The sequence below is a fragment of the Belonocnema kinseyi genome, chromosome 5 (assembly GCF_010883055.1).
Source record: "Belonocnema kinseyi isolate 2016_QV_RU_SX_M_011 chromosome 5, B_treatae_v1, whole genome shotgun sequence".
In the NCBI taxonomy this organism is placed as follows: domain Eukaryota; kingdom Metazoa; phylum Arthropoda; class Insecta; order Hymenoptera; family Cynipidae; genus Belonocnema; species Belonocnema kinseyi.
Window position 1 is genome coordinate 51,945,451 of NC_046661.1, and position 10,828 is coordinate 51,956,278.

A 10,828-nucleotide genomic window follows, 5' to 3' on the forward strand; every position below is an offset into this window, starting at 1 on the left:
TTGAACCAAAGAAACATTATCATTTTCGAAGTGTTTAAACGTATGGAATATTCCGTAAAATTATCCAACGACTTAGTTCGGGCTAATGTTACGGAATTTTTCGTACGAGCGTGAGAGATATTGTTATGGAATTTTCCGTAATAATAGACCTAGCCATTTAAAAAGTAAATATTACGGAAAAATGTAATATTAATACAAAGTGTAACATTTTTTAAAATTATAACACTGTCGGTATGGTCAGCTGCGCACGCGTATTCATGGAATTCATGGAATTGAAGGTATTCGTGGTGTGTGGGAAGACATCCCTGTGACTGGTAACAGAAATGATGTTGGTCGAACCCCTACCCCTTTCTAAAGTTTCATGGAAGGCCAGATGTTACCCCTGTGACTGGTCACTGAAAGAATGTTTGGTCAAACCCCAAATCTTTTCCAAGATCTCGTAGGGGCGTGAAGGCACCCCTGTGGCTGGCCACAGAAAGAATGTTTTCAAACCCTTACCCCCTTCCAACGTTTTGTGAGGGGCTGAATGCTCAGTAATAAGCGTTGAATTCAGAAAAATTAAGAATTTGTATTCCTATGAATACGCCAGATTTCCCCGTCTAAAAATCCCCTAACGGGAACAGAAAAAGTGCAAATTCTACTCCTCTCAATCGACTTAGTAAAATTTAACAAAAGCATTTATTTCACCTATTTTTCATTATTAAATCTTTTTATAACTTATACATTCGAAAAATATTCAAATTTATATTTATTTATATTTTAATAATTTATTTAAACGTGTTAAAAAATGCATTAAATGAAAATATTTAAAAGTGTGAATTAAAATAATTTTAACTCTAGAGACGGACTTTAATTGATTAAGATTAAATTTTCTAAACTTATATTCCACATGAAGGAATTAAAACGAATTCTTACACATATTTTGTGAACTTATTGGAAGGAATTAAATAATCTCAAAATACGAACTTTTTTGGGGAATAGAAGACATCTCTGTGAGGTGTATCTGTCGGTACAATTACAAGGAATTAAATATATTGAAAACACGTTCTCTTTTGGGGAAAATGAACCCAGTGGGCAGAAAATTTGGCGACATCGTTATGAAATCTTTACGACATCCTATGTCCATGTCGTTTCGGTATCTTTGCGATATCGTCAGATCATACGACTTATTTACGATATCGTAAAGACACCTTAACGACATGGACGTAGGATGTCGCAAAGACGTCGCCAAATTTTGTGTCCACTGGGAACCTATGCGGCAGCCGCTATGGAAATAGAAATAAATTAGTTTCGCAGATATTCTATACTTATAATGACATTTTAGACAGATGGAAAAATCGTGCATTCAAAATAATAGAATAATCCTCACTTTTACGCTGAAATATGAAAATATTAATTTTTCTCTATTCAACGCTTATTTCTGGGTGGCACCTCTGTGACTGGTCGCAGAATTAATATTTTCAAACCCCAAACCCTTTCCAACGTCTCGTGGGGTGGAGGCACCCCTGAAATACCTTTTGATTTTTGGCCTTGAAATTTAAATTTGTAGGTATTTTCACAATTACATTCATAATCAATGTCTCAAAATACATCAGTATATTGACTTAAATTTATCGAAGGTACTCCCTTCTCGGAACTTTATTTCCAAATTAAAACGTGAAAAAATATATATATACCTTCGAGCATTTATGATTATGTTGTAAATTAGCCGCTTTTATCTCTAAATCTTGTACGGAAAATTCCGTAACATTAGCCTCAACTAAGTCGCTGGCTAATTTTACGGAAACTTCCGTACTTTTGAGTCACTGCCTATCATTTTGATTTATTAGAAACAAAAATTTGTCATGATTTAATATTTTTGGAATTTCATTTTTTTTTGCTATTTTGTAACGTAAACCCACGAATATAAAATAATAACACGTTTCTTTCGTTCAAGTTGAATAAACTTCAGGTTCGAATCAATTAAAAAAAATGTTTTTGTACATATTAAGAAAATTCTAAATAAGAACAATTTTTTTATCAATTTAAAAACTTGGTAATGGTAAATGTAACAGAGAATTGAGGATATAAACATATTTCAAAATTTTTTCTTTAATTGCTTTGGATGTCGAACCACAAATTGTTATCTCTCAGCTCAAACGTTTATATTAATTTTAGCATTTTTACTTCGTTCTGATGAAGAATGTAGTTTTAAATTTATATTGAAAGTATTAATTATAGTTAGGAAGAAATTACAAATTTTGGAAAGACATATTTATGAGAACGATGCTAAACTTATCAAAATTGTGTACTAACTTCATTTTATTTTTCCGCTGACTTTTTATATCAATATGAATAGATTTCCAACGGCCTAAGTATATATAATTTAAAAAAAAATAGATTCTGTAATGATACGTTATTTATAAACGTGACATTTCTTATAAAAACACTGTTTGCTTTTTTCGAAAGGTAAAAATAAATGTTTAATCCTTCCTCTATTTTTTCCCTTTTTTGTGAGTAAATTATCACATTTCCCCCTTTTTGAGCTCCTTTTGCGCTGTGATTTCTGTGATTATTAAGTTTCTTAATAAGTGTAACTTAAATTCACGTTTACATTTGCTTCAATATTATGAGTTTATTTGAATAGGAGTACAATTAGCACTTCCCATCAGAGGGAATTTATTTATATGAATTATGAATTCACTTCACATTTGTGGGAATTCTGCTGAATTCCATCAAATTATTCATTAACTTAAGGTAGTTGTATCTAAAATCAGACCTCTGAAAAAATAGTTTGTCTGTGACTTTAAGAATGAAAATAATATTGTTAATATCATTAAAAATAAAAAACAGTTTTAAACTCACAATAGAAAGTATTTTTACACTGCTTTTTGCTATGGAATTTTCCGTTAGCATTGATTCTTACAAATTTTTAAAGAATTCTTGAATTTTATTCATTGATGTATTTTTCTCAGGAAAAAATTTTCTGCAACTTTATTGTTTTTAATTTTAAAAGTCAATTTTTCGATGACTGAAATAGCTTGAATAATGTTTAAATAATGAGCTATATTTGAAAATTATCCCATACTATTTTTGAAGTTGGAAGCAGTATAGGGGAAACCACCCTACAGTGAATAATGATTTATTAAAAATACTAATGTATGTAAAAAAGTAATTTCATTCAATCAATAGTTAAAGCACGATCCACGTCAGTAAATTAAATATAAAATTAATTATTTTACGTATATTTGCGCTAGGTATTAATGATTATCCACTGTATGGAGCTTTCCCCGAGTTGTAGGGAATGTTTAACCTGAAAAAATAAGCCATAACTTATTAAAATTAAATTATAAAATCTATTGTTAAAATAATTGTTTTTCAGAAGTTTAAAACTTTTTCTATAAAATTATGTTTTTCTTCCATAAAAACATGACTGACAATATTATTTCCATTTTTACAATCATAAAAAACCTTTTTTTCAAAAACCTGATTTTCGGAACAAATTCCTTGCATTATTACATAGATTTTACATAAAATTAGCTTGGATTTCTTTAAATTTAGATGAAATCCATGAAATTTCTTTTGAATTCACTTGAATATGAACAAGCTACTAATGTAGAAGGACCGAAAATGGGAAATAAATGGCTAAATTCCCTTTGCCTAAGAAATTAGTGAAATCTTTAATAATGTTTAATCCGAGTGAGCTGATTTTTTTACATTATTTGCAGGAATTCAATGTCAAGAGACCCTGAATTCAGCTTAAACCAAATTGAATATCTAGAACCAACTAGGAAAGTACTTTTTTATTAAATGAATCAATAATTGTTATAAGTACTTAAGTTGATTATAATTAAATAATAATCAATCGTTTGAACATAATATGAAACGTATAACGTGGGAAGAAAGGTTTTGCATAAAAATAATGCAACGACCTGTTAATATTTTCCACCCTTCCCTTCTTGGTCTAATTTTAGAAACGTTATCTTAATTTAAAAAAAATCGATTTTTCATCAAATATTAAAATTTCTCTCACGTTAACGTAATTCACAATGTTGAACAAAAACGAAATTTTTTCTGGAATTTCCTTATCAATGAAAGCACCCTTTGTGTAATTCGATAACCTTGATTTTTAATCACTGCAATCTCGGAAATAGCACGCACCATTATTTACATCGAAATGCACTGGATTTTCCAAATCGAATTCCGCCTGTGACGAAACATTCAAATTTGATAGATATCTTGTACGAAAAATTCGTATTCGATTCGTCGTTTTATAAAGCTTTGATTTATAAACCTCGTGTAATTGGAAAATTTCGTTAAAATTATTGGCAGGGATAAAAATTAAACTCAAGCGTATCGTATTAGGGAATTCTGAATACTGACAAAAACACGCCCATCCTGGTATAAAGCTCTGGTTGTATGTATATACAAAGCTGAGTCTGCGCCAAACATAAAACTCGACTTCGAAGCGCAAGCTCAAAGCCTCTTTTTCTTCAAAATATTGAAGAAATAAGCCTGAAATATCTTGCAATGCATATAGAAACGCAATTTCAAGCAAAAAATCTTTCCTACAATTATATCGCTGAAATAGAAAGCTTAAGTTTTTGTTAAAAATTGAAAAATGGATTGATTACAGTTTTTCCGTATTATGAATGCACTTGAAATTCGCGCTGAATGGAAGAAAGTGGAACTTATGGCGCTAGTTTTCAAAGAACGGCGCATGCGCGTCAAATGATGAGAATGCAAGTGTGAGTTGGTGGTTTGGTGTGAGAAACGAATAGTTAGTCAAAAGTGAATAATTTAATAAATAATTCGTAAGTATAACATTATTTCTCCACTTCTTTTTATTTATTTATATTATTAACTAACAGACATAATAATTGTCTAGTAAACATTTCAAGACCTTAACTCTATTTTTTAAAACTTTCATTTTTTGGTGATGAATGACTTTTATGTTTTTGATGGTTTAGGATCTATTTTTTCAAATAATTTGTGATTAAGAGGATATTTTCTCGAAATCAGTGTTATTGATAAATGCTGGTTTCATTTTCCACACAAAAGGACAAGGTTGTTGGCTTATTTACAAAAATTTGATTTTGAGGTTATGTTTCGCTTTTGCAGAAAAAAGTAATTGATGACAAATACATTTTATTAGCAGATGTTAAGGTTTTTTTTTCAAATTTGTTTTAGGTGGCATGTAATGCTTGAATAATTATTTTATGAATCTAGTTTTTCAAAATTTTTTATAATTACTATGGTTTAAAATTCTCTTTAAATAGTCGCTGAATGGAGGAAGTGCTCTTTATCCTTAGCGTTTTTCATAATAAAAAGCTTAAATATGACATTTCTCTTTCTGTAGCGAACCTTTTTCTCATTTAATAAAAATTCTACGATCAAAGTCATATTCATAACAAACCATCACTAATATTACACTTCAAAATTTTTTATATCTGTCTTATTAAAAATTAAAGTAACAGTAAATATTTATTAACAGTAAATTATATTCTCTCACAGGCCGAGTATCCCGGATAGCCTATCATCCCATCATTTGCTCTTGATAATTTCGAATTAGAAGCGTTTGAAATTTAAGAAAAATCAATTAAATGATTTTGAATTTAGAACTTTCGGTTTTAACGAAAATTCGGGCCGACTAGTCAAGCTAAAGAAAAGTATTTGACCAATCATCCCCGACGAGACACTTTGTTGTCCTAATCCAGACCAACTAACTGAAAGGTAGACATTTTTAAGTGGATCATAAATTAGGAAGGCCCTCGTTGTAGACTAACGTGGTCTCAGAATGCATTAGGGGTTTCTCGCATTTTCATGCATATCGCCCCCAAGATTGTGCGAATCCCCCCCCCCCCCAAATGCGTTAAAAAAATTATATTTAGATGTGCCGCAAGCCCCATTAAGTTTAACACGTATTTGCCGTAAGAAAAAAAGGACGTTTCTATACATTTTATTCAAAATCATCAATATTAGGCAGCCCTGTGGCACTCTGAAACGAAAGTGACGGGAATGTTGACCACGACCGAGGGCGGCACTGGCTGTACTTTTAGACCGAAAATTATTCAAATGCGTGGCAAGAGTGTCATAAATGTGAAATTTTGTGCTTTTTTAATTATAAAAACGGACTTTTACTAATTTTTTTGCTTTATGATCAACTACACTTTTTTATTCCACAACTTTATTAATACTTATTTATTCTATAAATTCAAATTTTAAAAATATTAATCAGATTAAAATCCAAATTAAAAATCATATTTAACGTATAATAGTCAAATTGATACACACTCCTGCAAAAAAAAAACAAGAATCCAATGACTAAATTTGGATCACAACAAACAAAAAATGATCCTACTGCAATCTGAAGAAATAAAAAAAATATATCGTACAAAAATAAAAAAAGAGGATTTTTGTCCAAACATTAAAAAATAATTGTTTAAATTATAATAGGAGAATTTTTTGTTCATTATATAAATCCTATTATTTATAATATAACAACTTTTTTTATCACTAATATTTTTTTACATAATTTTTATTAATACCTTATAACGGAAGAAGGTAAATTATTTTCTATATTTAAAAAGAAATATAAATTTTTATAGTTTAGTTCGATTAAGCGTTAATTTCAATTATTAATAATCATTATAAATTTCAGTAAAAAGAAAATTCAATTTTACTTTACTATTTTCAAACTTTACAATATTTACTTTGTTAATGTTCAAAATTTAATGTTCGATTTGTAGAATTATTATTGTTACTCTGTAAAAAGTTTATTCGCATTTCATCATAAAAATAATCTTTTCTTCGCTTTTTATTTGTAGTTATCAATTTATTGGATATTTAATATACTACAAAATATTTTTCCGATATAAATATACCCAAAAAACGTATTTTTAGAGTTTGAATAATTGTTGGCCTAAAAGTACAGCCAGCGCCGCCACTCGGCCACGGTCAAATCTTATATTAAGTATATCGAGTTGTAACGCAACATTTATTTTAAGTGAAAAATTTACTTTCGCGATTTCCTGTCGCTAAATATAATTTTTTTAATTTTGTCGATTTTTTAAACAATGTATTTTTATTTATAATAATATTCTCTCAGAATAATGATAGAAAGTTACAGTTTTTTCTAAAATTTTCCACTTTGTCGAATTTTCAATTTTAGTGAGGTAATAATAATTTCAAGTTAACAAACATAATTGTTTGAACAATTATTTTAAATAATATTCTCTTTACCTTATAAATTTGATATATTTAAGAAATTCCAACGGCCACGTTGACCAAATCATTTTCTTAGGCAAATAAATTTACCCATGTTTTTTTTATTTGCAAAAAAAAGATATTATTAGCCGTTTCTGTAGCCATTTTTATGTCTTATGGAGTTTAGCATGTAAAATGTTTTCAATTTTTACTTCTTCGATTTTGGTCAGGAAATTATGAGAAAATTTATTTGAACTTTTATATGATTGATCACTTATCAGTGAACATTGCATCTATCGCATTTTTGTTTCTCAGAAATATTATGCAAAAGTTTTAGGCATATAAAAAATAGCATAAAATGGCAATATTTGGAGTCTCATTGTGAGCCTCGGATATATTTGTGTAACTTGATATTTTAAAGCGACATTTTGGAAACTATTGAGAACAAATTTCTAGAACAAAAGAATGAATAAACTTTTAATTTAATTGAGAAAATAGTAAGAAAAACTTATGAAAAATGACACATTTAAGTTGAACACCGGCTGAAGGGACTGCAGGTGGACGGCTGCAAAAAAAGTTGACCCTCGGTCGAGTCTCTCATTGTGCACCGTATTTGCTGGGTCCCAATCTATGATCACTGACAATGATTAGAATAGCCGAGTAATAATAAGTTATCAGATCTATAACTGCTCTCCGGGTCGAACCTGTAGCCGGTGTTAGGGCTTCTTTACTTTAACTTTTAGAGGACAGGAAAATTTCCGTTCAAATCGAGTTATCATTTGACCAAAAATGTATGTATAATTTTAACAGAAAACTCATTTCAAATCCCCGACCTGACATGTGGTCGATATATCGACCACCCCCGCCCGCAACGTAAAGGCCAATATAAAAAATCTTTTTTATGACATTTCAGCGTTATAGTTTGATATACCCATATTTTTTGATGCGCTGAGTACGAAAAAAATAGTGAAAGAAATCCTGAAGGCACCCTTGACCTTGAAAATCACCATCTCAAGGTCATTTTTTATATCTTAGCGTTATGTTTGGCATACCCGTGTTTTTTGAGGCGCTGAGCAAAAAAAAATAGTGCAAAAAATCTTGACCTCAGAATGACGATCTTTTTCCTACCAAAAGTGTATAAACCGAGTTTTTAGTCAAAAACAAAATATTTTTATTGGCCTTGGAATGACGATTATCAAGGTCAAAAAGTCTCCAGGATGTTTCAAACTATTTTCCCCTTATTCAACGCACCAAATTTTCCCGAAAACATCAAATAGTTAGTGTGCATTGGGTGGTCGATATGTCGACCACCCCCGTCCTCTAAAAGTTAAAATAGGAAAGTTTGAAGTCGCAGAGCAACGGCTAAAAATATTTTTGTTGCAAATGAAAAACGTGTGTAAATTTATTTGACTAAGAGAACGATTTGGTCGACGTGCTCGTTAAAATGTTTCAAATGTCATTTTTTGCGCCACCTTTATATATATAAAATTATGAACATACAAGAAATAAACAATAGAGAGAATAATTTTTTAAGCAATTCCTTTCTTTTTTTTATATATTTTTTTGGAAATAAAATGGATATTAGAAATATACTTAAAATTTTCTATATGAAGGGCCCCTGTGGGCGATTCTAGTTCAAAAGATATTCGCGCTTTCTTGGTTATGTCAAAATTATTATTTTCGGATTTAAGTGGGGAATAATATTAAGACCTACATTGAATCTTTTGATACTATATTTATATCCTGAAAGTAAATGGAAACGGGTATATTTCATTTGCAAAGAAAAGTTTAACATTTGCGCTAATGGCTCTCACCAACATTTAATACGTTTTTCTCAAGAAGCTATTTGTCGAAGTTGCAACTTCAAAAATCCTTAGGGTTCGTCTTGGGCTTAAAAACCCCCGAACTTATCCGGCTATAAGATTTTGTATGTAACTCCTAACCGGTCTGAAGGGCCCTTTTCATGCGGACGCCGACATTTGTTCATAACTAAAAAGTTCAAGAAAAGCTGTAAAATTCTGAGAAGATAGTAATAAACCGTGATAACCAATTATGTTTAATGACTTGCATTTATTATTATCTCACCAAGTAAAAGTGGACAAGAAGTAAAATTTTGTTTAGAAAAAAAAACCGCAAATATTTATACTAATGTCAATAATATAACTAACTAATATAGGAGATGATAGTTATAAACAATTATCGTTGTTAAATTTTATTATATCATTTTAAGATTCTACTCCATTCTCCCAAACCCTATAAGTTCTGTTTAGCAGTGAACTACACGAGCACATATACACCAAACTCTTGCTGTCAGCCACCCAGTTTCCAGTTTGTTTATATATATATATATATATATTTGATTCCTCTAGAATCAAACCGAAGGGCCTATGACAAAGCCGCCGAACGCGTCCTCGAGTTGCGCATAGAGGGTCCCTGTATCAAGGGTTTCTGCTGAATATGGTTACAAAAATAAATAGGCAGTCGCGGACAATTGTACAGGGGTGGTCCCGAAGGAATTAACCCCCAAGCGAAGGTGTAATAACCGTGCCGAAAGCTGAATGGCACCTGGGTGAGGTGTCTAGAACGGTGACTCTGGGATACCGGGCGACCTCTCAGAGTACGTAGCCTTATCCTTGCATGCGGGGCTCTACAAGGATGGACGAACCCCTTTCCCTAGCTTCTCGTGGGAACAACAATGACAACACCAAACATAGTTGTAGTAAGTGCGATTCAAAACAACAGAACGCGCAGGGCTACCGACAATGGGTCGGCCAACAATGCCGACCAATCTAGAGCTGGGGGAGCCAATGAAAATGGATTCAATGCGATGGCTGCATTCTCTGTGGTGCGAGAAACACCCGGAGCTATCGCACTTTTCTTAGCAGCGTCTGCGAAACCATGCTGAACTACTCCGAAAAAGGGGCTAGGTAAGCGGAACGCCTACTCTACCACAGATAGAACAAACCGGCAAAAGAGAAAGAGAGGCGACACTAAGACCAACCGCGGGCAGGCATCCAGTAGAGGAAGAGCGATGCTTTACGACCCGGAGAAACATCAACACCAAGGTTTCTTTCAAGCCTAAAGATCTGTCTGAAATGGATGACGAGTTTCGTGGACATTTTTCCGGAGAATCTGACCTCTGGGCTGTCAATTATTGTGTGTATAATGCAGCGAATGCATCAACTTGCCATAAAGATAGGCTGGGCAAGACAGTACGCGTCCCGCATTCAGTGTGTGATTGACTACATGACATCTGGCAGAAATTTTACCGCCAAGGTTCGAAAGTTCACGTGCGAACTCCGGACCCGTTATCACATACTTAACAAGCCAAAGCTGCTGACCATCAGGCAGCATATTTTTGAGAGAATACGAATACTATCTGACGCTAAAAGAAGTCTAGAGCGGATGGAGAGGTGGGTCAGAGAAAATCAACAGTTTCTCTCTGACCCATCTCGATTCTTTCAAGACCCTCCGGTTCTCAGAAAATATAAATAGCTTCAAGGAGTTATGTGTTGCCCTCATAACACCTGATAAAGAATGTCCACCCATCACTACCGAGGAGGTGAAAAAAGTATTATGAGGGATGAAGAACTATTCCGCACCGGGACCAGATTGTATCAAAACCTTCTGGTGGAAGAAGTTT

The 10,828-nt window shown here is 32.1% G+C and overlaps 2 protein-coding genes across 2 annotated transcripts in view; one reads left to right on the top strand and one right to left on the bottom strand.

Moving 5' to 3' along the window:
• LOC117172317 (transmembrane protein 165) overlaps nt 1-10,828 on the bottom strand; it is an 85,029-nt gene that overhangs the window by 1,707 nt on the left and 72,494 nt on the right. The gene's annotated exons all lie outside the window — the stretch shown is intronic.
• LOC117172315 (probable 26S proteasome non-ATPase regulatory subunit 3) overlaps nt 4,687-10,828 on the top strand; it is an 11,054-nt gene continuing 4,912 nt past the window's right edge. Inside the window, exon 1 of the mRNA XM_033360094.1 lies at nt 4,687-4,793. The gene's annotated coding sequence lies outside the window, so the exon portion shown is untranslated. The remainder of the gene's footprint in view (nt 4,794-10,828) is intronic.